The 25,229-nt window shown below is 42.3% G+C and overlaps 1 protein-coding gene across 2 annotated transcripts in view; it reads right to left on the reverse strand.

Moving 5' to 3' along the window:
• lingo2b (leucine rich repeat and Ig domain containing 2b) overlaps positions 1-13,012 on the reverse strand; it is a 51,617-nt gene extending 38,605 nt beyond the window's left edge. The window contains exons 1-2 of one of the 2 annotated variants that reach the window (XM_077539500.1): positions 12,747-13,012; positions 11,514-11,773 (exon numbers count right to left, since the gene is read on the reverse strand). The gene's annotated coding sequence lies outside the window, so the exon portion shown is untranslated. The remainder of the gene's footprint in view (positions 1-11,513; positions 11,774-12,746) is intronic. The other variant, XM_077539499.1, reaches the window with a different exon arrangement.
• Between the last annotated feature and the right edge of the window lie 12,217 nt (positions 13,013-25,229).

The raw sequence follows: 25,229 nt of genomic DNA on the forward strand, positions 1-25,229 counted from the left end.
TTTTAATTGAGACAATGAATGATTTCCGTCAGCCAAAACCACGGCAAGAAAAAAAAGCCATCAAACTAGTTGTCCGCTCAACCAAACTTCCGCAAAAGAAGGTGGGCGGAAGCCTGCCATGTGTAAGCGGAAGTTCTGCCCACACAATAACTCATTCAATCACAAATCTAACAGCAGCTGTGTTCAATTTAGACAACATGACTGAAAGGGTGAAAGAGACTCAACAACAGACTCCATCAACAAGTCTTGCATCTTTCTCATTTGTGAATTCAAAACATTTTTTGGGTGAGAAAAGATTCAGCTGATTTGAGTGAATGCCATCACGGCCACAAGTTTTTATTGGCTGAATATCACAAACCATTCAGGCCAGCCCTGTTTTGCGGCCTATTTTCAGAATACTCCCAGAAAGCTTTTAAAATCTCCCAATAAGCCATCTCAATTCAGGCAGCCTTTTTCCCTCCACTTTATGACGTCTTTCAAACACAGCCAGCTCACTTGGCTCCCTGTAAGCTGCCATAGTGATGTCGCCTACTGCAGCGACATTTTGATTGGATTTCATCTTTTCACTGGATATGCCAATATTCATATTGAACTATAGTTCTTGACAGATTTGTCAATATGACTCTCAGGGTGGAAGCACTTTTTTAATTTTGTTTTGCCAGCAAAAATAGTATGATCGATTAAACTGACAGTTTGTATTGTCCTTGTTGACAGAGCTGCAGGGATTTTCTTTTCTTAAACGCCAGATACAAACAAAAGAAGTGCTGCTAAAGCACACCTGCCTGGACTTTTGATGGTCTATTTATGGTTTGTTTATCAGAGTTCGATCAATCATGTTTTTCCTGTCTTTGCATTGTGCCCCATGTTGTCTGGTGTTTATTGATTTCAGCCAGTCTCATCAGTTGAGCTTGCTAACGTATCGAGACAATTACTGGCAGCCCACGTATATGTTCACTCCATTGTTATTGTTGACTTGCCTCATCCTTCCAAAGCACAGTGGGATGGTATCAAAAAGGGTGGATATTTTATTCTTATATTGTGTTGAATTATACTTTGTTGAAGTCGTTTGATGACTTGCACAGTATGCTGTTGTTCAGATATCACAATATTTTACGGCCAACAGTGGAAACTTTGGCACTTATGTCACTGTGCTACACTGAAAAACAAAAAAAACAAAAAAAAAACGGTATATTTCTGGCAACTGGGGTACCAAAAAAATAGTGAAATTACAGAAAATTGCTTCTCATGAAAATACAGGGTTTTTTTCACGTACAGTTTGTGTCACGACGAGGAGAGGTAGGACCCAGACGCAGGATAAAGGTAGGCCACAAAGGCAACAGGTTTATTGCCGGTCAGCAGCTGTCTCACACTGAGAGGAGAAAGGGGAATCAAAAAGTGGAGAACTAAAAACGCTCCACTGGGGAGGAAAAAACAGGCAAAAGGTATAGGGGACAACAAAAGGCGCTCCGCTAGGGAGGAAAAAGGCTCAAGGCAAAAGGGGTAACTAAAAGCGCTCCGCTGGGGAGGACAAGGCACAAAAACAAAGCAAGACAACAAGGCAACGGGAACAAGGACTCGAGGACTGTGGGACGCTTCCATTCACTGAGATGTGTGTGACACTTCGGCAACGGAGGGGAGAATGCAGGTGGCTTTTATTGTGGCTTGATTGGTGGCAGGTGGTGGTAATCATGGGCGGGGACCGGTAATTAGCAAGCTGCAGGAAGAGCAAGTGACCTGGGGTGAGAGGAGAGTTAGAACTTTCAAAATAAAACAGGAAACATGACTATAAAAATAAAAGCATGGGCCGTCACGCCGGTGGCGGCGTGACAGTACCCCCCCCTCAATGGCCGGCTCCTGACGGCCATCCGACACAAAGAGTCCAAAAACAAGGGCGGGCGGAAGGGGGCACGGAGGTGGGAACACGGCCCACCCATCCGTCCCAGACAAAAAGGCAGTTCAGGAGGGCGTCCTCGACGCCTGACAATAGAGTCCCAGCGGGGCCAATCAGGAGGGCGTCCTCGACGCCCGACGAGAGGTGAAGGCAGCCGCAGGGCTTGCGCCGCCGGGACTTTGGGCGGCGCCTGGCGAGGTTCCGGGACTTTGGGCGACGCCTGGCGAGGTTCCGGGACTTTGGGCGGCGCCTGGCGAGGCTCCCGGACTTTGGGCGGCGCCTGGCGAGGCTCCCGGACTTTGGGCGGCGCCTGGCGAGGCTCCCGGACTTTGGGCGGCGCCTGGCGAGGCTCCCGGACTTTGGGCGGCGCCTGGCGAGGCTCAGGGACTTTGGGCGGCGCCTGGCGAGGCTCAGGGACTTTGGCCGGCACCTGGCGAGGCTCAGGGACTTTGGGCGGCGCCTGGCGAGGCTCAGGGTCTTTGGGCGGCGCCTGGCGAGGCTCAGGGTCTTGAAGGCGCTGGAGAGGTTCAGGGGCGAGAGGCGGCAGCAGACAAGGTTCAGGGGCGAGAGGCGGCAGCAGACAAGGTTCAGGGGCGAGAGGCGGCAGCAGACAAGGTTCAGGGGCGAGAGGCCGCAGCAGACGAGGTTCAAGGGCGAGAGGCTGCAGCAGGCGAGGTTCAAGGGCGAGAGGCTGCAGCAGGCGAGGTTCAGGGGCGAGAGGCTTCAGCAGGCGAGGTTCAAGGGCGAGAGGCTGCAGCAGGCGAGGTTCAGGGGCGAGAGGCTGCAGCAGGCGAGGTTCAGGGGCGAGAGGCTGCAGCAGGCGAGGTTCAAGGGCGAGAGGCTGCAGCAGGCGAGGTTCAAGGGCGAGAGGCTGCAGCAGGCGAGGTTCAGGGGCGAGAGGCTTCAGCAGGCGAGGTTCAAGGGCGAGAGGCTGCAGCAGGCGAGGTTCAAGGGCGAGAGGCTGCAGCAGGCGAGGTTCAGGGCCGAGAGGCTTCAGCAGGCGAGGTTCAAGGGCGAGAGGCTGCAGCAGGCGAGGTTCAGGGGCGAAAGGCTGCAGCAGGCGAGGTTCAGGGGCGAGAGGCTGCAGCAGGCGAGGTTCAGGGGCGAGAGGCTGCATGTGGCTCACCAGTTCATGGACCTGGCTTGACAGCTCCTCCAGCTGCGAAATCACGGCTTGCTGAACCTTTTCCCGGTTGGCAAGCCGGACCTCCAGGCTCTGTAGCCTAGCCTCGACCTTTCCTGCTGGGTCCATGCTGGCCGAAGTGTACTGTCACGACGAGGAGAGGTAGGACCCAGACGCAGGATAAAGGTAGGCCACAAAGGCAACAGGTTTATTGCCGGTCAGCAGCTGTCTCCTCTCACACTGAGAGGAGAAAGGGGAATCAAAAAGTGGAGAACTAAAAACGCTCCACTGGGGAGGAAAAAACAGGCAAAAGGTATAGGGGTAACTAAAAGCGCTCCGCTGGGGAGGACAAGGCACAAAAACAAAGCAAGACAACAAGGCAACGGGAACAAGGACTCGAGGACTGTGGGACGCTTCCATGCACTGAGATGTGTGTGACACTTCGGCAACGGAGGGGAGAATGCAGGTGGCTTTTATTGTGGCTTGATTGGTGGCAGGTGGTGGTAATCATGGGCGGGGACCGGTAATTAGCAAGCTGCAGGAAGAGCAAGTGACCTGGGGTGAGAGGAGAGTTAGAACTTTCAAAATAAAACAGGAAACATGACTATAAAAATAAAAGCATGGGCCGTCACGCCGGTGGCGGCGTGACAGTACCCCCCCCTCAATGGCCGGCTCCTGACGGCCATCCGACACAAAGAGTCCAAAAACAAGGGCGGGCGGAAGGGGGCACGGAGGTGGGAACACGGCCCACCCATCCGTCCCAGACAAAAAGGCAGTTCAGGAGGGCGTCCTTGACGCCCGACAATAGAGTCCCAGCGGGGCCAATCAGGAGGGCGTCCTCGACGCCCGACGAGAGGTGAAGGCAGCCGCAGGGCTTGCGCCGCCGGGACTTTGGGCGGCGCCTGGCGAGGTTCCGGGACTTTGGGCGGCGCCTGGCGAGGTTCCGGGACTTTGGGCGGCGCCTGGCGAGGCTCCCGGACTTTGGGCGGCGCCTGGCGAGGCTCCCGGACTTTGGGCGGCGCCTGGCGAGGCTCCCGGACTTTGGGCGGCGCCTGGCGAGGCTCCCGGACTTTGGGCGGCGCCTGGCGAGGCTCCCGGACTTTGGGCGGCGCCTGGCGAGGCTCAGGGACTTTGGGCGGCGCCTGGCGAGGCTCAGGGACTTTGGGCGGCGCCTGGCGAGGCTCAGGGACTTTGGCCGGCGCCTGGCGAGGCTCAGGGACTTTGGGCGGCGCCTGGCGAGGCTCAGGGTCTTTGGGCGGCGCCTGGCGAGGCTCAGGGTCTTGAAGGCGCTGGAGAGGTTCAGGGGCGAGAGGCGGCAGCAGACAAGGTTCAGGGGCGAGAGGCGGCAGCAGACAAGGTTCAGGGGCGAGAGGCGGCAGCAGACAAGGTTCAGGGGCGAGAGGCCGCAGCAGACGAGGTTCAAGGGCGAGAGGCTGCAGCAGGCGAGGTTCAAGGGCGAGAGGCTGCAGCAGGCGAGGTTCAGGGGCGAGAGGCTTCAGCAGGCGAGGTTCAAGGGCGAGAGGCTGCAGCAGGCGAGGTTCAGGGGCGAGAGGCTGCAGCAGGCGAGGTTCAGGGGCGAGAGGCTGCAGCAGGCGAGGTTCAAGGGCGAGAGGCTGCAGCAGGCGAGGTTCAGGGGCGAGAGGCTGCAGCAGGCGAGGTTCAGGGGCGAGAGGCTTCAGCAGGCGAGGTTCAAGGGCGAGAGGCTGCAGCAGGCGAGGTTCAAGGGCGAGAGGCTGCAGCAGGCGAGGTTCAGGGGCGAGAGGCTGCAGCAGGCGAGGTTCAGGGGCGAAAGGCTGCAGCAGGCGAGGTTCAGGGGCGAAAGGCTGCAGCAGGCGAGGTTCAGGGGCGAGAGGCTGCAGCAGGCGAGGTTCAGGGGCGAGAGGCTGCAGCAGGCGAGGTTCAGGGGCGAGAGGCTTCAGCAGGCGAGGTTCAAGGGCGAGAGGCTGCAGCAGGCGAGGTTCAAGGGCGAGAGGCTGCAGCAGGCGAGGTTCAGGGGCGAGAGGCTTCAGCAGGCGAGGTTCAAGGGCGAGAGGCGGCAGCAGACAAGGTTCAGGGGCGAGAGGCGGCAGCAGACAAGGTTCAGGGGCGAGAGGCCGCAGCAGACGAGGTTCAAGGGCGAGAGGCCGCAGCAGGCGAGGTTCAAGGGCGAGAGGCTGCAGCAGGCGAGGTTCAGGGGCGAGAGGCTTCAGCAGGCGAGGTTCAAGGGCGAGAGGCTGCAGCAGGCGAGGTTCAAGGGCGAGAGGCTGCAGCAGGCGAGGTTCAGGGGCGAGAGGCTGCAGCAGGCGAGGTTCAGGGGCGAAAGGCTGCAGCAGGCGAGGTTCAGGGGCGAAAGGCTGCAGCAGGCGAGGTTCAGGGGCGAGAGGCTGCAGCAGGCGAGGTTCAGGGGCGAGAGGCTGCAGCAGGCGAGGTTCAGGGGCGAGAGGCTGCATGTGGCTCACCAGTTCATGGACCTGGCTTGACAGCTCCTCCAGCTGCGAAATCACGGCTTGCTGAACCTTTTCCCGGTTGGCAAGCCGGACCTCCAGGCTCTGTAGCCTAGCCTCGACCTTTCCTGCTGGGTCCATGCTGGCCGAAGTGTACTGTCACGACGAGGAGAGGTAGGACCCAGACGCAGGATAAAGGTAGGCCACAAAGGCAACAGGTTTATTGCCGGTCAGCAGCTGTCTCCTCTCACACTGAGAGGAGAAAGGGGAATCAAAAAGTGGAGAACTAAAAACGCTCCACTGGGGAGGAAAAAACAGGCAAAAGGTATACGGGACAACAAAAGGCGCTCCGCTAGGGAGGAAAAAGGCTCAAGGCAAAAGGGGTAACTAAAAGCGCTCCGCTGGGGAGGACAAGGCACAAAAACAAAGCAAGACAACAAGGCAACGGGAACAAGGACTCGAGGACTGTGGGACGCTTCCATGCACTGAGATGTGTGTGACACTTCGGCCACAGAGGGGAGAATGCAGGTGGCTTTTATTGTGGCTTGATTGGTGGCAGGTGGTGGTAATCATGGGCGGGGACCGGTAATTAGCAAGCTGCAGGAAGAGCAAGTGACCTGGGGTGAGAGGAGAGTTAGAACTTTCAAAATAAAACAGGAAACATGACTATAAAAATAAAAGCATGGGCCGTCACGCCGGTGGCGGCGTGACAGTTTGTAGTTGTAATTGAAACTATATCTTTTGCTTAATTTTCAGGTTGTTTTTAAAGTTTAATTGAAAACATTTAAATATAGTAACTTAAGTAAACATTGCATTACAAATACTAATACTTATAATTGTCATGGACTGGGCCGCATGCGCCAGAGTTCCTGACCTGTTCCTGACCTGTTATGTGCCTGTTATGCGTCCGTTTAGGTCCTGATGTAACAAGTGTTTTCAAAACGTGCTGTTCATGATGTCAACCTTTAATCCTTTAGGTGATGTCGGGTACCTATGTGCAGTGTTGCCGGTAACGCGTTAACGCGTTACTCAAAAAAGTTGCTTTCTAAAGTAACTAATAGTCTAACGCGTTACTTTATTCTACAAAGTAGTCTGATTAAAGTTACTGTCCAGAGAATCAATGCGTTACTCCACATTTTCATGAAGAAGGCAAACTATCTCACTGTTGTAACAGTCACAAACAACTATTGCTAACTACGAAGATGAGGCAGAAGTCATTGATCACCACACTGAATTCAGCCATGGTCTGGTCATGAATGGTTTGCACATTCAAAACAAAAGTGATGATACTTTTACTACTAGTTTTATTAACCAACAGGCACACAACACAACAAAAAAAGTGTGCATTATGGACCATAAAAGTGGTAAAAAAAATAATTTATTTCCATCCTCAACTGGTCCGTGAAGCATTATGGGATGAGGTCGTCTCCGCCCTCTCGCCAGGGGGAGTGACGTCAGACAAGTTACGTTTTCAGTAGGGGTGGAACAAAAAAACGATTCGACAGAACCATCGTTCGTCAAGCTAAACGACCGTATCGGTTGCGAGTGAGGCTTTATGGTTTTCATAACAATAGCAAGAGTTCTGCGCCGTGCTCTACTTGTTTTGTTTACATTTCAGTAGCATCACCATTCAAGCTACTTCCGTGTTTCCGTGCTCGCGACACGGCGCGCGCGCGCGCAACGAGTGACAACATACAAATGGAGACAGTTAGCAGAAGCCGGTGCCGTACATCTCGGTATTTCCCATGGCTATCGAGTCCTCTCGGTGCACTTGTATGTCCCGGGCCGGCGTTGGTACTGCGCGCGAGCCAAAAAGAATAACTCCCGTGACGATCCAATGCATGGATTCAAACGACACAGGTATGTCCCACAGCCAACACACCAGCTAAGCTAAAAGCACACTGCAAGTATCTCATTTCTCAGTTTGTGGCTCCCTGTCAATGTCTACAACTAGCATGAGCAGCAGATAGGAGAACTGAGACGTGCCCGCGATTACGACAGCCCAAAAAACAAAATATAAACAGTAGTGATTCTGTGGTCATCATCGTGTCTCAGATTAAAAAAACAAAAAAAGATGTCATACATTAACCAAAAATGAAAGTGATGACAAAAGAAAAAAAAATTGTTAAATACAAAAATTGTTGATTAAAAAGGGAAATGAACTTTTGGAAATATTTTTGCATATATTAAGTGGTTAAAATGTGTTTGATAGATTTATTGTTCCATAAGGCGGCTTCATATTTCTTTTGGCTGGACGGTAGGTTTATTTCATGTCTTAAATTTATGTTTCTGAAATACTTCACAATGTGCAAATATTCTGTTTAATTGTGTTGGTGTCTGTCTAAAGGTTAAATATTTATATTTAACATTAAATTATCAACCTTTTGTTTTCCTGATCCTTATTTTGAAGAGAAAAAACAAACAAACCAAAAAACAATTATAACTGTCAATAACTACTAATAAATATTTAAACTGATACATGTGTACACACTGGAATAGCGGAACAAACAAACAATAGAGGAATTTAGGGGATTTTCATTTTCAACCTGGATAGATTTTTATTTTTTGTTTTATAAAAAGTATTTACGTTACAAGAAGTCAAGAGAGACTGCCTATTTTGTTTTTCATAAAAAAAAACTTTATTTTCATGTTAAAAATGCACTTTCAATAAAGTATTTGGAACTCCGTTTCTACTGCATTATTTTTATGTTGAGATGGTGGTATCGGCAGCTGCTGAAAGTAACTAAAAAAGTAACTTTTAATCTAATTTAGTTACTTTTAAAATCAAGTAATCAGTAACGCAATTTAGTTACTTTTAAAACCAAATAATCAGTAAAGTAACTAAGTTACTTTTTCAAGGTAACTGTGGCAACACTGCCTATGTGATGGTGTTCTTTAGTTCTTTACGATCCACTGTCTGTAGGTGTAATCTGAGAATTGTGTGTGGTTTGCCGGGGATTATTGTTCAACTTTTCCTGTGTGCAGCTCTCATACGTTCTGCTTCTCAATGTGAATAAATAGATAAAATTTTATTTGTGTCTGCATTTGGGATCCAACCTCTCAGCACACAACAATAATTACATCATCAGTAGTTCAGTATCTTGCTCAAGGACACTTTGACATGGTCACAAAGTGGATCAAACCCACAATCTAAGGCAGGGGTCTCCAAGTTGGGTCCTGGAGAGCCCCTATCTAGCCTGTTTTCCATGTCTCCATCCTTCAGCACAGCTGAATCTAACGATCAGCTAATCAGCAAGCTTTGCAGAAGCCTGATAACGATCCCGATCATGAATCAGGTGTGTTAGTGGAGAGAAACATGGAAAACAGGCTGGATAGGGGCTAACGAGGACCCACCTTGGAGACCCCTGAACTAAGGGATACTAGACGACCACTCTACCACTGAGTCATGACATCACTGCTTTTTTCTCTCATTAATTTTAGATTAAATGAAATGTATACGTAGTTGGTAGTTTTGCCCCAAAGCAGTGGCAAGTTCAAGTCCAGTTCTTTGCTTTGCATATTAGTCACCCTCTCAAGTGTTCCCTTTTCCCTATGTCTGTTTAGATGTCCTTTCAAAATAAATGTTAATACAATGACAATGAATATCACCATCTAGGACATTACAGTAATTTTACTTATTTTCAATAAAAACAAGTGGCAATTAACACAGACTTTATCGTAAAACTACAATTTTTTACTAGTAATCTCAGTAATTTTAAATGATGTTTTCCTTTTTTTTTTTTTAATGTTGCAATTTACTGTTTTTTTTTTTCCTTAAATAACAAATATTTGTGAAATTAATATTTATTTGTGGCCGTATTTTAAAAATTAATTAAAGCGTTAACTCTAGAGAGTAATTTAATTCATCAAAGTGTTAAAAAAATAAAATAAAAAATAAAATAGTTAAATCAGTTACTGCAGCGTGCAGCCAAACTTGGAGGAGTCATTGGCGGGAAGATGAATAAAAATGGACTATAGGTAGTTTTACTTTATGATTTACTTGCTTGATGCTTGTTGGATGACTCTAAAGTAATTTGCACACTTTGCAGAGCCAACTACAAATAGCATAATTTGTACACCTTTGGCATATCATCTGAGAGCAAAATACCCTGCTCGAGTTACCTCCACGGGGACTCGCAAATCAACCCTTCTGAAGTGTGCTGTACTGCTTGTGGGCACAACTAAACCTGGAAGCCAGGAGGTCTGACAATTGTTTCGATGAGAAAAAAGATGGCCTGTAAAGCGGAGTCCATTTAGATTATTTGAACAGTTGTCTTTTACAGGAGAATCGTAAGCGTTCAAGGATCAAAGTAACCTATTAAAACAGTCTTTGATTCGAAACATACTTTCTTTTTGTTAATTTTCATTCATTTCAAGATTTTACTCAAGTAAAAAGCTTTGAAGAAAAAATGAAAAGCAGAAGTAGAAAAATGTGATGAATTGCGATGAGTCACAAAAAAATTGTGTGATTAATTGGTTTTAAAAAATTTAGTCGTGTAACAGCAGTTTAAATATGTATTTCTCATGGTTTTTATTTGTAAAGAACAAAAATATTTAGTGTTTTCACAGTTAGAGTAATTTCATGTTATTTGGCATTTAATATGGAAAATCGGTCTATTTTTATAAATTCAATGATAGTTTACAATTTTGTTATGCTACAGCCTAAAACGTTTTTGTTTTTTTTACAGTGTACAAATAACGTTTCTCTAGGGATGTTCGATTCCACTTTTTTTTAAAGACTGATACCGATACGAGTAATCGACTCCGATACCAAGTTTCGATACCACTAGAAATTTTGATACATAACATTTTCCCCAAAAAACAATGACAGAAATTTTTTCTTAAAAAATTTTCAGAATATTCTAATTTCTAGTTCCTGGTCGTAAAACAGCCACAAGTGAGCAGCCATTACTGGTATTGGCCACCATCTGGAGATCTGATACCTTGATACAGATATCAAGTACCGATACCAGTAGTACTTTTGATACATAACCCCCCCCCCAAAAAAAAAAAATGACAGAACATTTTAAAGAAGCACGTACACATCGTGATCTAGCATTTCTCTTTAAAATTTCTAGAATTGGTCAGCTGTTACTGGTATTGGTGGCCGTCTCGAGTACCGATACCTTGATATAAGGCTGGGTATCTGCCGATACCACTACCTGGCATCTGTACTCACCCCTCAGTAAGTTGGTCAATATTTGGTTGATTTAGTTGGTCAACTAAATCTCAGACTTAGTTCATCCATCACCAAACAGAATCAAGTTGCATTTTCAAACCTTGGTTCAATTTTGCATTCACTCCACATGAGAAAGCAAAGGTAGGAAATGTGTCCTCCTTGAAAAATTTGGAAGACAGATATGTGCTCAAGTCAAATATTATGTAATCACACTTGTTGCTGCCTCCTGGAGTCTGAAAATCTTGCAAAAGTTAATGGTTATTTATTTACTTATGTTTCTAGGGGGTAGGGGGCATTTTTATGTTTCATATTTTCAACAACTAGATGTTTTTAGATTATTAGTAAGCATTTACAATCATGTGCATGTTCATAGTAACAGTATATGGTGCATTGTTGAATTATGTAAGCCTTGGACGTCCTTTGAATTTCTGGTCTAATTCTTGGAAAATTAATAAACAATGACTAATAGGAGAAACCCCTTGTAGTAAACAGTGACATTGATTTCCTTCTCTTGCTTTTTGTTTTTGTTTTTTTTTGCACCATCTGAGAACAGAAAAAGTCGCAAGACAACAACAGCAGCTTTTTGGCAGGGATGTTAGCTCATTAGTTCAGTCATAAAGTGATTTTGTATACAGGTTGCATCCAATACACGCAAACGACGCGAGGAATCGAATTAAGAACAACTGAAGGATGATCGAGGCTTGATGTCGTGTGACGAGTTCTAACGCACCTTTGATGATAGTGGGAACAGAAATATAACCACGGCGAGCCCTACAAGTTGCCAAGGATGGGGCGTGGGGGTGGGGGGGTGTTGCGTGTGAAGGTTGAGGAAAGCAGCGAGGCAAGCACAGCGGGGCGAGGAGAAAACAAACAATAGGATGAGGGAAACGCGCCTACCTGCCCTTCTTCCCTCCATCATCTCCTTCCCATCCCCCTTAACAAGCGAGAGTTTTTCTCTTCTCTCTCCCCTCTGCTTTCGCACCATCTCCGGGGACCAAACACACCCCTGTCAGGTTGCCATGGAAACGCCTCACACAAGCTCTCACGGATGCACTCCCTCTCGCTATCTTGCAGCGGTAATGCCTGCATCCTCCATTAGCATCCCCTCTCGTTTGGAGACAGCAGGCTTGTCAAAGCTCTCATGTACCACAAAGTCCCTGCACACGGATACATTTGTCACACACAAAAAAGAAAAAAAAAAGGATAAAAAGCTGCTTTTCAATCCTTAGAAGAAAAAAAAATGTTTGCACACAGTTATGACAGGTAATTCATGGAAAATCAAATTTTATTTCTCCCTCTGCCTTCTAAAGGGGAGGACAATCGGACTTAATTTGCACGCAATTATCGCAGCACACCGTTTCCGATTGAAGATCTGGAAGTGAGACAGGAGACAGGAGCTGAGTCCCTCAGCTGGGACATAACTCATTTATAATTCATCCCTATTTCTCCTACTTAAAGTCAGCATTGAGCTATGTTTTAAAAAATAAAAAAAAAATAAAAAAGCAAGGCTTTTAGATCCTGGTGCACTCGAGGGAGTGACAATAAAAGCTCAGTGCTACTCTGCTGCAGGGCCACGTTGACTCACGGCAACTTCATACGTGTCATCCTGGCCATGCATCTCAGGGACAGACCACCTTGTGGAGTATTCACGCTGTCGTCACGTCATTAGCCGCAACAATCATTGGAGACTCCCCTCGCATCTATCTCACTTCATCCACTCACCCACCCACGTTTACACTTTCTTCTCCACATTTGATTATTTTTCATCTGAAAAATGCCTGAAATGAAGAAGTGTCATCACACAGTTGAATGCACCACATTCCCCTGCCCGCAACACCTTCCAAACTGAGGTAGAGCACGTTATCTTTGTTCATCAGCACACAACCCACAAGGACCTCATCAGGGCTCGTTTAAAATATTCACTCAGTTATTATATAGGAAATTATTTCTGACACCCTTTGGCCAGGGCAGGCTCCATCAATTAGTATTGCTGATGAAACCAAATGTCAATACCTTTTTCCTGTGACTTAACAGGATCGTGAGTCATACTGGACAGAATTGTCATCTATCCAGACTTGAATATTCAAACAAATCCAGAAAAAAAACATTAAAGAGTGTGACAAGTCTTACCTTGTTACCTGCTCCTCCGCATGGCAAAATCCACCTTTACATCGAAGATTGCAAGTCCGAGGCACACGCACACACCCTCCAACTGACACACACTTGCACAGTCTGAGAATTAGGCAATCCTCCGTCTGAGTTGGTCTCCTCGCACTTTGGTGGGAAAACTATCTTGGCAAAATGATTTTCTCTTATGTGGTCTTCTCATCAGTTGCCCGGCAGCTCATCCCTCCCGGAGGCTGCTCCACATTTTGCGAGGCAGCCGCACAGTGCTGGATGCCAGTGGGGAGGAAGAGAGAGAGAGAGAGAGAGAGAGAGAGAGAGTTATCAAGCCAGGAGCAGCAGGAAGACTGATGTGTTTATACCTTCAGAGTAAAAGCCTGAATTCAAATGAAACTCCATTGATAAATGCAGAATCGCTTCCATCAAGCCCAGAGTGGCGACTCTGGAGCACCGGGAAAATTCCTGGTAGGCTCATGGGCTAGTTTATGGATCGTATTCACTGACGTCACAGGATTGTGAGTCGGCCACTCATGGTGGGTCAACTTTCCAGCAGACTCAGCTGTGTTTCTATTGTGTTTACATCGAATGTTCTTTTGTTATTGATGAATGTCACCCCCAGCTTCCTCTAGTGTTACTTGCAATGTTACACATTGAAACGTTAGATTAGTGAAGAATCTTGAGTTATTTTTAAACCGAGTTAGCTAATTTTCCGACCGCGCTACTATCTTACAACAAAAACAACATTGTTGATTCATCACTTGTTTTCGTACACTTTAACAACAATTTCAACTTTTGGGCTGCTGTGAAAGAAAAATAAGAGACCTGAAGAAGTGAATTTGGAGAGATCTCAAAATCGAACATCTTGACCACCAGATCTATTTTTATCCAGAGCTAGTCACGGTTAGCGGCTCACATATATCACGATCGCATTATGGTAAACGCATTTTTACCATCTCACAATGGCAACATAATCAAAATGATCAGAACACACTTTGGTTGCTTCGAAATTCTTTTGTTTATTTACATTGTAGACTCTCACTGAAGGCATCAAAACTAAGAATGAAAATGTGGAGTTATGTACTTAACAAAAAGAGGTACAATAACTCAAAATAGCCACCCTTTGCCTGATTACTGCTTTGCACACTCTTGGTATTCTCACCTCGGAAACTCCTTCAATACTGTTGGAAAACCATTGAAGCTCATCGAGGGAATGCAAAGAGTGTGCAAAAAAATAAAAAATAAAAAATCAGAGCAAAGAGTGACTATTTTGAAGAAACTGGAATATAAAACATGTTTTCAATTATTTCGAGTGCTGTCAAACGATTAAAATTTTTAATCTGATTAATCACACTTTTTAATTTTGATTAATCATGATGAATCAGCTAAATTACTTGCATATTTGCGTAATATAATATAGTACAAAGTACAAAGTACAAAATACCGTAATATTTTGACATTAAGGCATTTTATTATCTGTATGTCATTTGCAAACATTGATTTAAATGCATGTACACAATAGCATGCATGCGTGCATTGCATGCAATTCAGCAATTAATAATTAATTAAACGCAAATTACTTTTGTTTTATCTAAAGTCCCGTCGTGGCGTTTTTTTAAAGCGAAATTTACCACCGAGCACAACAACTGGAGTCACCCCTCTCATTTTGGAACAACAGGCGTCGGAAATGCCGTGCATTGACCTCATCACTGACCTGCGCAGCCTTCAATGTAACCATCCACGGTTACGTTCAAGCCTCAAGAACGGTTAAAAAAAATAGTGCAATTAATATGCGTTAATACGTGATTAATGCAATATTTTTCTGTGATTAAGTCATCTATTAACGCTTTAACTTTGATAGCCCTAATTTATATATATATATATATATACACACACACACACACACACACACACACACACACACACACACACACACACACACACACACACACACACACACACATGCATACATAAAAAAGGTGTCTCAGCCAGCACAAAACAATTAAATAAGAAAATATAGGTGACACATGGCAACGTGGAAGTAGGACTCAGGAGCAGAGAGTAGGTTTGTCGCCACAAGGCATAAGGTTATTACAAAAATCCTTCCCTATGGGAAGGCAAGGGAGGGGGGAAATGGGGAGAAAACAAAGTGCCTCCGAAGAGGAAAATGGGGACAAAAGAACACTACTAAGAATAACAAAAAACGATTCCAAGGAGGGAAAAAGAGACTCAGGCAAAGTAGCAAATTAAATAGCTCCAAAAGAGAGAACAAACAAGGCGCAAGGCAAGGGCTGAGGGCTGAGGGCTGAGGGCTGAGGGCTGAGGGCTGAGGGCTGAGGGCTGAGGGCTGAGGGCTGAGGGCTGAGGGCTGAGGGCTGAGGGGACGCTTCGCTGTCACGGCTCTCAGATGTGACACTTCGGCACTGGGTGTTGGCTGATGCGGTCTATTTAATAAGAGAGAGTGATTAGTCAATGGGGAACAGGTGGATATGATCGGGGGCGGGGCTGACGCAGACAAGAAAGAGCACGTGACCACACTACGGTGTGACAATAGGGCTGTTGTTTACAGTTACAACCATCAGGTTACAACAGGTTACAGAGTTTCGACCATCCCAAAATCTTTTAAAATCCTAATCTGCCTTTTAGAAACCTCTTAAGGTAGCATTAAAAAAACAAAAAACAAAAAACAGCATAATACATAATAAGCAATTGCTTGATTACCTGATTATGGTGCGCTTGATAAATTAAAAAAAAAAAGGGAAAAAATCAAAGTGGCTTTTGCATCCTTCAATTTTTCTGCTTGTGGCCTCACAGAAAAACATTTGGACACCCCTGCTGTAACCAGTGGGTCAGTAAAGTGATTGTAATATTGTTTCTCACACGTAAGCCATAATTACATTTGAATCCTTTTGTTTTTTATTTTATTTAACCTTTATTTAACCAGGAAAGTCCCGTTGAGATTAAAAACCTATTTTTCAAGGGAGTCCTGGTCAAGAGGCAGCAAAACAGTTTACATTACAGTTACAAATAAAAGTTTCACTTACAATCACATAAAAATTATATAAAACAGTTACAAATCAGTGAGGCCGTCTCAAGTGCTCTTAATCTGGATCTAAAATCGTTCAATGAAACAAGTTCCATTAGTTTCTAGTCCTTTTGCAAAATGTTCCATGCAGAAGGGGCAGAGAAAACAAAAGCCTTTTTCCCCAGCTCAGTGTGGGCAAATGGAACAAAAGATCATTGGAACGCAGACCATAAGAATCAACACTTTTCAATGTGATTAGATTAGAAATATAAGAGGGCAGCAATCCAAGCATGGCCTTGTAAATAAAAATGTACCAGTGAGTCAACCTCCTGGTGGACAAAGAAGGCCATCCCACTCGAGAATACAGTTCACAGTGATGGGTCAAGGCTCTACAATTTGTAACAAACCTCAAAGCAGCATGATATACAGAGTCAATCTTACTCAAACACTGAGCTGAAGCATTCATATACAACACATCTCCGTAATCTAAAACAGATTAAAAAAAAAAGTTGCAGTGCAAGACGCTTTTTGACCTCAAAAGAAAAACAACATTTATTCCGAAATAAAAAACCCAGTTTTAGTTTGAGTTTCTTCACGAGGTTCTCAACATTGGGTTTAAAAGTCAAAGTACTTATATGTATGAACCACCTCTATTTCATTTCCCTCCAGAGTGGACACTTTGGGGGGAAATTGTGGGCTTTTCCTGGAATTTGAAAACAACATCAGTTTAGTTTGTTTAAGACATTAATGCTATTGCTCAATAATAATATGGGTAAAGAAACCTTGATTGATGATTAAACACACAGCACACAGTAAAATGCCTTTCCAGCATGTCCTTGCATTGCACACTTGTGAGTAGTACAGGCAGCATGAAAATTACCTTTATTCAAATATGAACATTATCCAGGCTCATTGCACTACGACAGAATCAGGCCAACATGGAATAATGACCATAAAGTTCAGAATTCCATGAATGATGCAACACAAGTAGTGGGAAATCCACAAATCCTTCCGAATCTAGATTTTATGCAACTATCAATCCATCCATGCTCTGCTCTACTTATCCTCACTAAGGTCACAGGTGTGCTTGTGCATATCCCAGCTGGCTTTGGGTGAGAGGTGGGATCCTGAACTAGTTGCTAGTTAATTGCAGTTTATGTACAGAAATGTTTAAAAAAAAAACAAAAAAAAAAAACAGAACGCTTTCTAGCTTGCTAACTTGACAGGTTGATATTCCAGAAGTGTGATTGACTCAGTGTTACGCTGATAATGACACGTTCCGTTTATTTGAGCTGTTTGTATGGTAGGGGGAAAAAAAGAGGTGTATTTTGCTTTTCTGATTCAATTCTACAAACAAAACCATGGATCATAAAGAGTATGGAGGTTGTGGCGAGTTAATGCAACTGAATATATTTATTCTATGCAATTTGCTGTCCTCTTCGTGACGATGAGCAGGATGTAATGAAGTTGTCTCTCCATGCCAGTTTAATTTTCGACTTCTGCCAATATGTTGAATATTCTCTTGGTGAATTGCAAATAAGTAGGAAGGCAAAGCCATAAATATAAGTGACTTCCATCTTGACATTTTGGATTGATAAACAGGAAACATTATCCCCCTGTAGTAAGCCTCAAGCCATTAAACACAAGGAAGATGACATTTTCTAATTCAAAATGTCAGGTGAAGAGACTAAACTTAATTTGAGACTGACAGTTTTGTCTCCAATGGGATACCCAGCTTAGTCTGGCAGACAGTAATCATGTTACTTGCAGTAAAAGTCACTTCATTGTAATCATTTACTCTGAATTCATAAGCATGTTTGCTTCACTATTTTTTTTTCCAGCCGACTGAAAATTGCATCTCCTATCTTTTTAAAAGCAGCACATTTTATTTTTTGATTTAAAAAAGGATCTTGTGGTTTTAATAGTTCCTTTATATTATTTTATTATTTTTTTTTTTTAATATTATTTTAAACTTCCTTATGTTAAATGTTTTAAAGTTTGTTGAATAATGTTTTAAGATTGTTATTGTATGTTTTTTTTTTTTTAGTAAATTTTGTAACCTATTTTTATTTATTTATTTTTTTTCCTCTGAATGTTAACTATTGTTTTTTGATGCTTATGTGTTGTCTTTCCTCGTGTAAAGCACATTGAGTTGCCTTGTGTATGAAATGTGCTATACAAATAAACTTGCCTTGCCTTGCCTTTTTTTTTGCATGCAAGCGATTGACTTCAAATACAATAACATTCAAAAGAATAAAAGAATGATTGGGAAACAAAAGCCACGATGAGCTCATAGCCAACAGCTTTTATAGCTTTAAGGGTGCAAATACATGAATGATGGATGTCTCTGAGGCATATATTTGATATAAGATGCTTGGCCAAAAGGTCATACTTTACTGATAACATTTTTCGTCTTTATCTAGCTAGTGTTTTCTATTGTAATCAACCTGTGATCAATTTGCTGGACTAAACACTCATCTACAACAATTGTCTAAAGAGACACTCTTGCTTTGTCGCTCACTCGCTCGCCTCTGCACATTTACACCAAATAATTGGTAGTAAATGGTGGTAGGCTTGCAAAGTGTGGTCTCCCTGAAACCGTTGTGTGTGCGCTTCAAAATTGTTGCATTTCATAAGTTCACCAATAGATGGCACAAAATTCTACACACTGTCTCTTTGGGCCTAAATTATATGGCAGTTAAGCATAGTACCCAGAGTATTGTTTTGGTATAGCTACTGCTAGATAATACAAAAAAAAACAAAAAAAAAAACTGTATTGATTTTTTGTTTTTGTTTTTTTGTTTAACTCTCCTCCAATGGTAATGTCGAGAATGTCCACTGCCTTTCACAACAGAATGACAATTAACAGAAACATGAATAGAGACACACACAAATGGCTCCAAACACAGATGTAGAACAATTTGACACATGTACCTGATGTGGGGAATAAAGCCTCTCAAGGTAATATTTTCACTGTGTGGTGGAAGTCGGACCTTTATTAAATAAAACAGCAGTAATCAAAATGAATGAATGAATGAATGAATGAATGAATGAATAAATAAATAAATACATAAAAAGTGTCTTTCCGATTTAAAAAAAAAAAGAAAGAGGCTTCTTGACTAGCTGAATTGTGTTTAAAAGCTGGCAAATGCAATTACATGTAGATGGAGTTTAGCCTATAGCCTGAATTCAATGCAGTTAGAGCCAGACTTGTGTGAAAAGTGTTCTCGATCACCCAAGCACCTCATTATGGTGTTTCATGCTTACATGTGAATCTTAGGTTAGCTTAGCAATTCATTCACAATGATTCTTGTCAGAAGCTTACTCGCCGGACTCGTTAACGTGTTTAGCCGCACTAGCTAACCATCTGAAGCTCATTGCTAGCAAGGTGGTGTGACATAAGCGCATTGTGACAAGAACCGGCCCAGTAAAGCTTTTTGGGACCAGCGCCAAGTGTGAATTTTGACTTGCAAACTATGATGCCAAGCTGCTTATTTTGAGCCTTGGAATACATGAGGCAAAAATGTTTTTATTTTATTTCAAAGTGAAGACATTTAAAGTTAAGATGATTCACACTAGTGAGTTTATAGTATTTTTTTTTTATTTTTTTATTTCTTTCTTTCTTTCTTTCTTTCTTTCTTTCTTTCTTTCTTTCTTTCTTTCTTTCTTTCTTTCTTTCTTTCTTTCTTTCTTTCTTTTGTGGTCACTCCTGGGGACACTTTTTCGTTGTTCAAGTATTGTACTAGTGAGCAGAAAACCCAGATTAGTAACCTCCAGTCTTCTGCCACAACAACACAGTCCTTGACATGTGGGAGAAAATTGATGGATGTCTGTTTATTATTCTGGGTTATGTTTTCAATATTGTATAATAAATTGTGCATTTGGCATGTAACCCGTTCACTGTATGTGCCCCAGAGGAGCAAACAAACAAATAACAAAGGCAATAGCTTTAAATCACGTTGCAGAGTCCTTTATTCAGTCCTGCACAATCCACTTTGTGTGAGAATTACTGACAACAAGCATGAATAAGTGACAAGTGGCTCAGAGGTAGGTGTTAAATAGTTGGAGGCTTCATCACTTTGTCCATGCAAGCTAAACTAGTGCACCAAAACAATCTAGAGCAGCAGCATCACAATCCATTTCAAGATATATATGTCAATTTTTTTTTATTAAAAATGTACAATGTTGTATTTGGAATGCTCCTTTAATTCTTTGTTTTCCCCTCTCGCCCACAAATCCAAAGCGTAAACATATTTTACTTTTTTATATGTGACAGTCAAAACAAATTTGAATTCAGTCCCCGCCCATAATTTGACACACTAAAAAATGTCTGTAGACTTAATTTCTGTAAAATTAATTAAATTCAATAATTAATTATTAAAATTAATTAATAATATCCGTGACATAAAAAAACCTGACAATCAACACAAAACAATGAAGCATTGTGTAATTTACATTACATACATGATATATGTTGTAAAACTCTGAAGAAAAAAAAACAAACTGCACTGTTGATTTGATAGAGAATGTTAAAAAGGTCTCTTTTTTTGGAGAATTACTGATTAAAATTACTGTAATTTAAACGCAGATAAACTGTAAAACAAAAGCCATTGGGATATGGTTAAAATTACATCATAGCAGTGTTAGATTAACACTTTTCTCTCTTAAAAAAAAAAAAATAATTAGGTTCTTTGGTACATTTTGTTTATACCTAAGTAAACATTTACAAAGTCATATCACAGTCAATCAATCAATCAATCAACTTTATTTGTATAGCACATTTAAAAATCCACAAGGGAACCAAAGTGCTGCACATAAAATAAGAAAATAAAACCAGATAAAATATAAAAACATACTTAGAAATCACAAAACACATAAAATAATATAAACAGATTCATGCCAGTTTACTGCTTGTAAATATCAGTATTACTATGTGCTGAAGGCCAGAGAAAAATAGTATGCTTTTAAACGTGATTTAAAAACCAGGATATATTTAGATATACAGTAAAACCATGTGAATATAAAGGTTAAAATTGTTGTATTGTTTATTTAAAATTGCTATATTGTAAACTTAATTATTATACAGAAAAATACGGGCAGTTGTGGTTACCAGTATAATTCTGTAAAAAAAAATATCCTAAAACTGGTATCTTTTTCACCTTGTAGATTCAACAGTTCTTTAGTGATAACTTAACAAGAACAGGGTGGCGTGGCTTAGTGGTGGAATGGTCGTCTTGCAACCCTGAGGTTGTTGGTTCGTTTTTTTACAGTGCAGGCCCTACTTGTTAACGAAACTTTTTTCTTTTTTTTTGACAGACCTATATTTCGCTGTATGTGGAGCACATCATTTATGAATGTACCCAATCTTTTATTGTTCAATTTACGGAGCGATCTGCTGTTTGTTTCATTTTTCAATTGACTCTCTCAATTATTTAAGCACATTTATTCAAAACCTACAGAGACCTTTGAGCTGGCCTCTTTTCAAACAAACTGCATCCAGTAGTTAGGTACTCTGTAGCATAGGATATTATCGTTTGAAGTCATGGAGAAACTTAGAAACACTGTGATCCTTACTTAGTTCAGTTACATGTGCAATGATAAATGGCAACGGATCTTGTGTGACAAAACCATATGTTGTCAAAGTGAAAATGATATACCAAAACACAGAGTCTGTGAAGCTCATTTGTCACAGATGAATGATGCAATGGTTGCATGCAGGAAATCATAAAATGTGAGTGTGAGTGCAAGTAACATGGAACATCACTAAAAACTGTACTCATTAGTTCCTCTTAATAGGAACGTTGCCATTTGTGTCCTCACCGCCCTTTTGAAAGTTATAGTTGTAAGGAAAGCACTTGGTGTTTTCACGTCAGAAATTTTGCATAAACATTCACGCTGCGTGGATGGTCCTTATTCAGTGGGAGTAATAAAATGTCTAATAAGTACAATAAAAGACACGGGAATGTAATTAAACGCAATTTAACTGTTGTAAGACAGACCAGCATAGGCACACCGAGACCCGAGGACAGGAATAAGATCATTATATTATACAAAACTAATTAGTGTGTTAAGACACGACACACAAAATGTCTTGTCTTTCCAAGTAGACAAATGGCAAATAGCAGAGTGAAAAAAAGGCATAAAAGTTGAGGCTCAAAGTGTAATATACAGTCCCCTCCAAAAGAATTGGAACATGTGAATTCTTTTGTTTTTACTGCATACTGAATTCAACATAGTTTTGTTCTGATGAAAATTTGTTTTGTCGTATTTTCCTTTCACAGTCAGTCAGTTCCAGAAATTCGAGGCTTTTGGTTACTTCTCTCCATTTTATGTTGTTCTGCCCATCTTCATTTATTGCACCATTTCAATGAAGAGTCTCTTTTTCTCACAATGCTCAGGTCGCTGCATGCTGAAGACGGCTTTAGTTGGACAGACAGATCACTGAATATGTTTTCACCTGTACTACAATGTTCATCACATCCAGTTATAGTAGTGTCATCAAAATTGATTTGGTTCTCTATCTGTGGTACAGGGAATGCATAGCACATGTCTGGAACGGTGTTGTGAGCTCATTTAACACACGGTGGAGAGCTGTTGTACAGCAAATGATATTGTTGGGAAAATGGAAAGAATGAACGAGTGCAGTGATGGATGTTGGCGCTGCAGAACGTCATGAAGGTGATGAGTCATTTGGTCGGCGATCTTTTGTTCCTCACTGACTCGAACATCTCTACGTAAGTCCTTTGCTGAGAAATAGTAGGAGTACAAATAATCAAACGTCCAACATCATTGCAGTGTCTTGAAGCCATTTTTTTTCTCTTGCTCTCACAAATTTGTCAAAGCAATCCCATATGATCCGTGCACAGGGAGAACATGCAAAATCCACACGGGGAGACTCTTTGGTTAAGACTGCTGTAACCAAGACTCAAGATCATGACCCCCAGAAACAAGGGGCGGTACCCTTGAGCAAGACACAGACACTCAACATTGCCGCATTGTCACCTCCTTTGCTGTAATCTGGGTGAACAAATCCTGCCATTGATCTTTACACGGCCGCAAGCAGAGTAAACACTGAGTAGACCCTCGGGAAATTCATCAGTTAAACTGGAGAACAGTTAACTCATAAAGCAATAAGCTCCTCTAGTGGCATGTAGCTCTGTTCATGTACTCACAAGGGTATAATAGAACATCCCTAATACTCATAACTGTTGTTACATGTGCTAAAGGTCCCTTTGTATGGCTTTTCTTTTTATTGGTTAATTGAAATTCCCCAGATAACCTCATACTGTGTTGCTGTTTACATTCACTTGTTATCCTTTGAAATGGAAACTGACTCGATAAATAGTACACTTAATTAACAACACTATCATCCCTGTGATGTTTTTGAATCTCTTTGTGGATCATTGCTTGTGCTGTAAATTGTGTTCATTCATTCATTCATTCATTCATTCATTCAAGCAAATTGTTTCAATTGTCCTAAGTTTCGAAGGGTGCCTTCTCTAGATGGAATGTTTCAGCTCCGTCAATAGATGGTCAAGATCATTTAGTTTAGAGTTCATAGGGGGCTATTTCAAAAAAGTACAGAAGACTAATGGCCTGTGACTGACAACCAGCTTTCTGACATTGGGCAGCACATTTCTCTCTAGAATACCTTGATAGTCTGCTGCCGCTTCAGCCCCTGGCCGCTACGCCTGCGCCGCTGCCGCCCCTGGACATTTCGCCTGCGCCGCTGCCGCCCCTGGACATTTCGCCTGTGCCACTGCAGCCCCTGGTCTCTCTGTCCCTGGCCAACGCAGCTCCTGGCCTCTTTGTTTTAATTTACTGTATTTTGATTTTGCCAGATTCAAATTAGTTCTGTGCAGCGATAATTTTGCTGACAAAAAATGTTCATCATATTTTTCGTCACATTTTTTTCAGATGAAAATGAAATGAAAACTAAAATAGAAGCCATTCATTGATACAATGGCGATAACCAAATTGACTGATAATTTGGTCAATGACTAAAATGAAAGCGAAAACAACAGTGATGAAAATTCACAAAATCCAATCAACAGACTCCAATCAAACTTTATTTACTAACGTTCAAATATGTTTCCATTCATTCATTGTTCAGCAAGATGTAAGATTAATCTCAGTCAATTATGCCCCCACCCCCCACCCCTTTTTTTTTTTTTTTTTTCGGTGAAAACTAAGTTTTAAGACAGCATATTGTCAGTTCACTATGTTTCGTTGAAACAAAGTTTAAAAAAAAGACACCGTTGTGTTAAATGTGTGTCTTGTGTGTTAAACTACAATTACAAACAGGCATGTTATAATTTTCTGTTTAAGAATTGAAATGCTGATGGAAAACATCGACTAAATTATTAATTTAGTCGACTAACATTGTGCTTTAGTTTCGTCAACTAAAATTGGATTCAAACTAAAATACAATCAGATGACAAATTTATGACTAAAACTTTAATTTAGTCAAAACGCTATAACTTAAACTAAATTAAAATGTCTTGTCAAACTTAACACTGGTTCTGTGACCACTGTGGGTTTTTCTTTTCAACAGCAGGGTACCAACGATTCTGTCCCCGTGTGTAATTGTGAACAATCACATGCTCAGTTACAAAAGGGGGTGCAACCACATCTCAGTTGTGTTTACGTCCCCTCTCTAATATATTTCATAATTATTCCATACGTGTTGTACAGCTATAGGTCACACTGATGGTGAAAAAACTGGTGAAATAATATACATGAGATGGGTATATATATTTTTTTATGTATCACAAATTTGAACTGGCATTTGAACACGAGTGTCCTTTGACATCCACTTGATCATTTTGGTACGTGCGTCAGAAAGGTGTCGGAAAATAATTGATTTTAAGTGTAAATACAAAGTGGTAGAACTGCAGAACCGTGTTGTCTGTGTTGTTTCAGAATTCATATTGATGTTTATTTGATTGCTTATCATGCTGCGAGGATTTGCTTAAAAGGAATTCTATGTGGAGATCAAGTGACCTTTAAAGGTTGCAACCAGAATCACGCCACTTAAACAAGGACCTCATCAGACTTCCCACAGCCATTTAGCGCTGCAACACATGAAGGAAGATCCAGCCGTATTGGTGTGCCTGCTGGCTGGAACAGTGCCGCATCTTGCGATGACATTTGTCTTATTCGGCTGACATTTTTAAAGGAGCTGACGTAGAAATGAACCAAGATGTGAAGCTATGTTCTCAAAAGTAACCTTTTCTTTCTAAGTTGTATTTACACTGACATTTTAAAGGATTGTGGCATGATGGTCAGGGGGCGGATGGAGCTTGAGTTAATGGTTAATGTTAATCTGGTTGGAGTCTTTTATGTGAACCTTGGCAGCATATTTTGTTGCCAGCAAGACAAGCAAAGAATCAGTAACTCCTCATTTGTAATAATATATGAACATTTCAAGTTCAATGTATGAATTTGCAAAGAACAGCACTATTGAA

This window comes from Festucalex cinctus, chromosome 12, assembly GCF_051991245.1.
Source record: "Festucalex cinctus isolate MCC-2025b chromosome 12, RoL_Fcin_1.0, whole genome shotgun sequence".
NCBI classification, from domain to species: domain Eukaryota; kingdom Metazoa; phylum Chordata; class Actinopteri; order Syngnathiformes; family Syngnathidae; genus Festucalex; species Festucalex cinctus.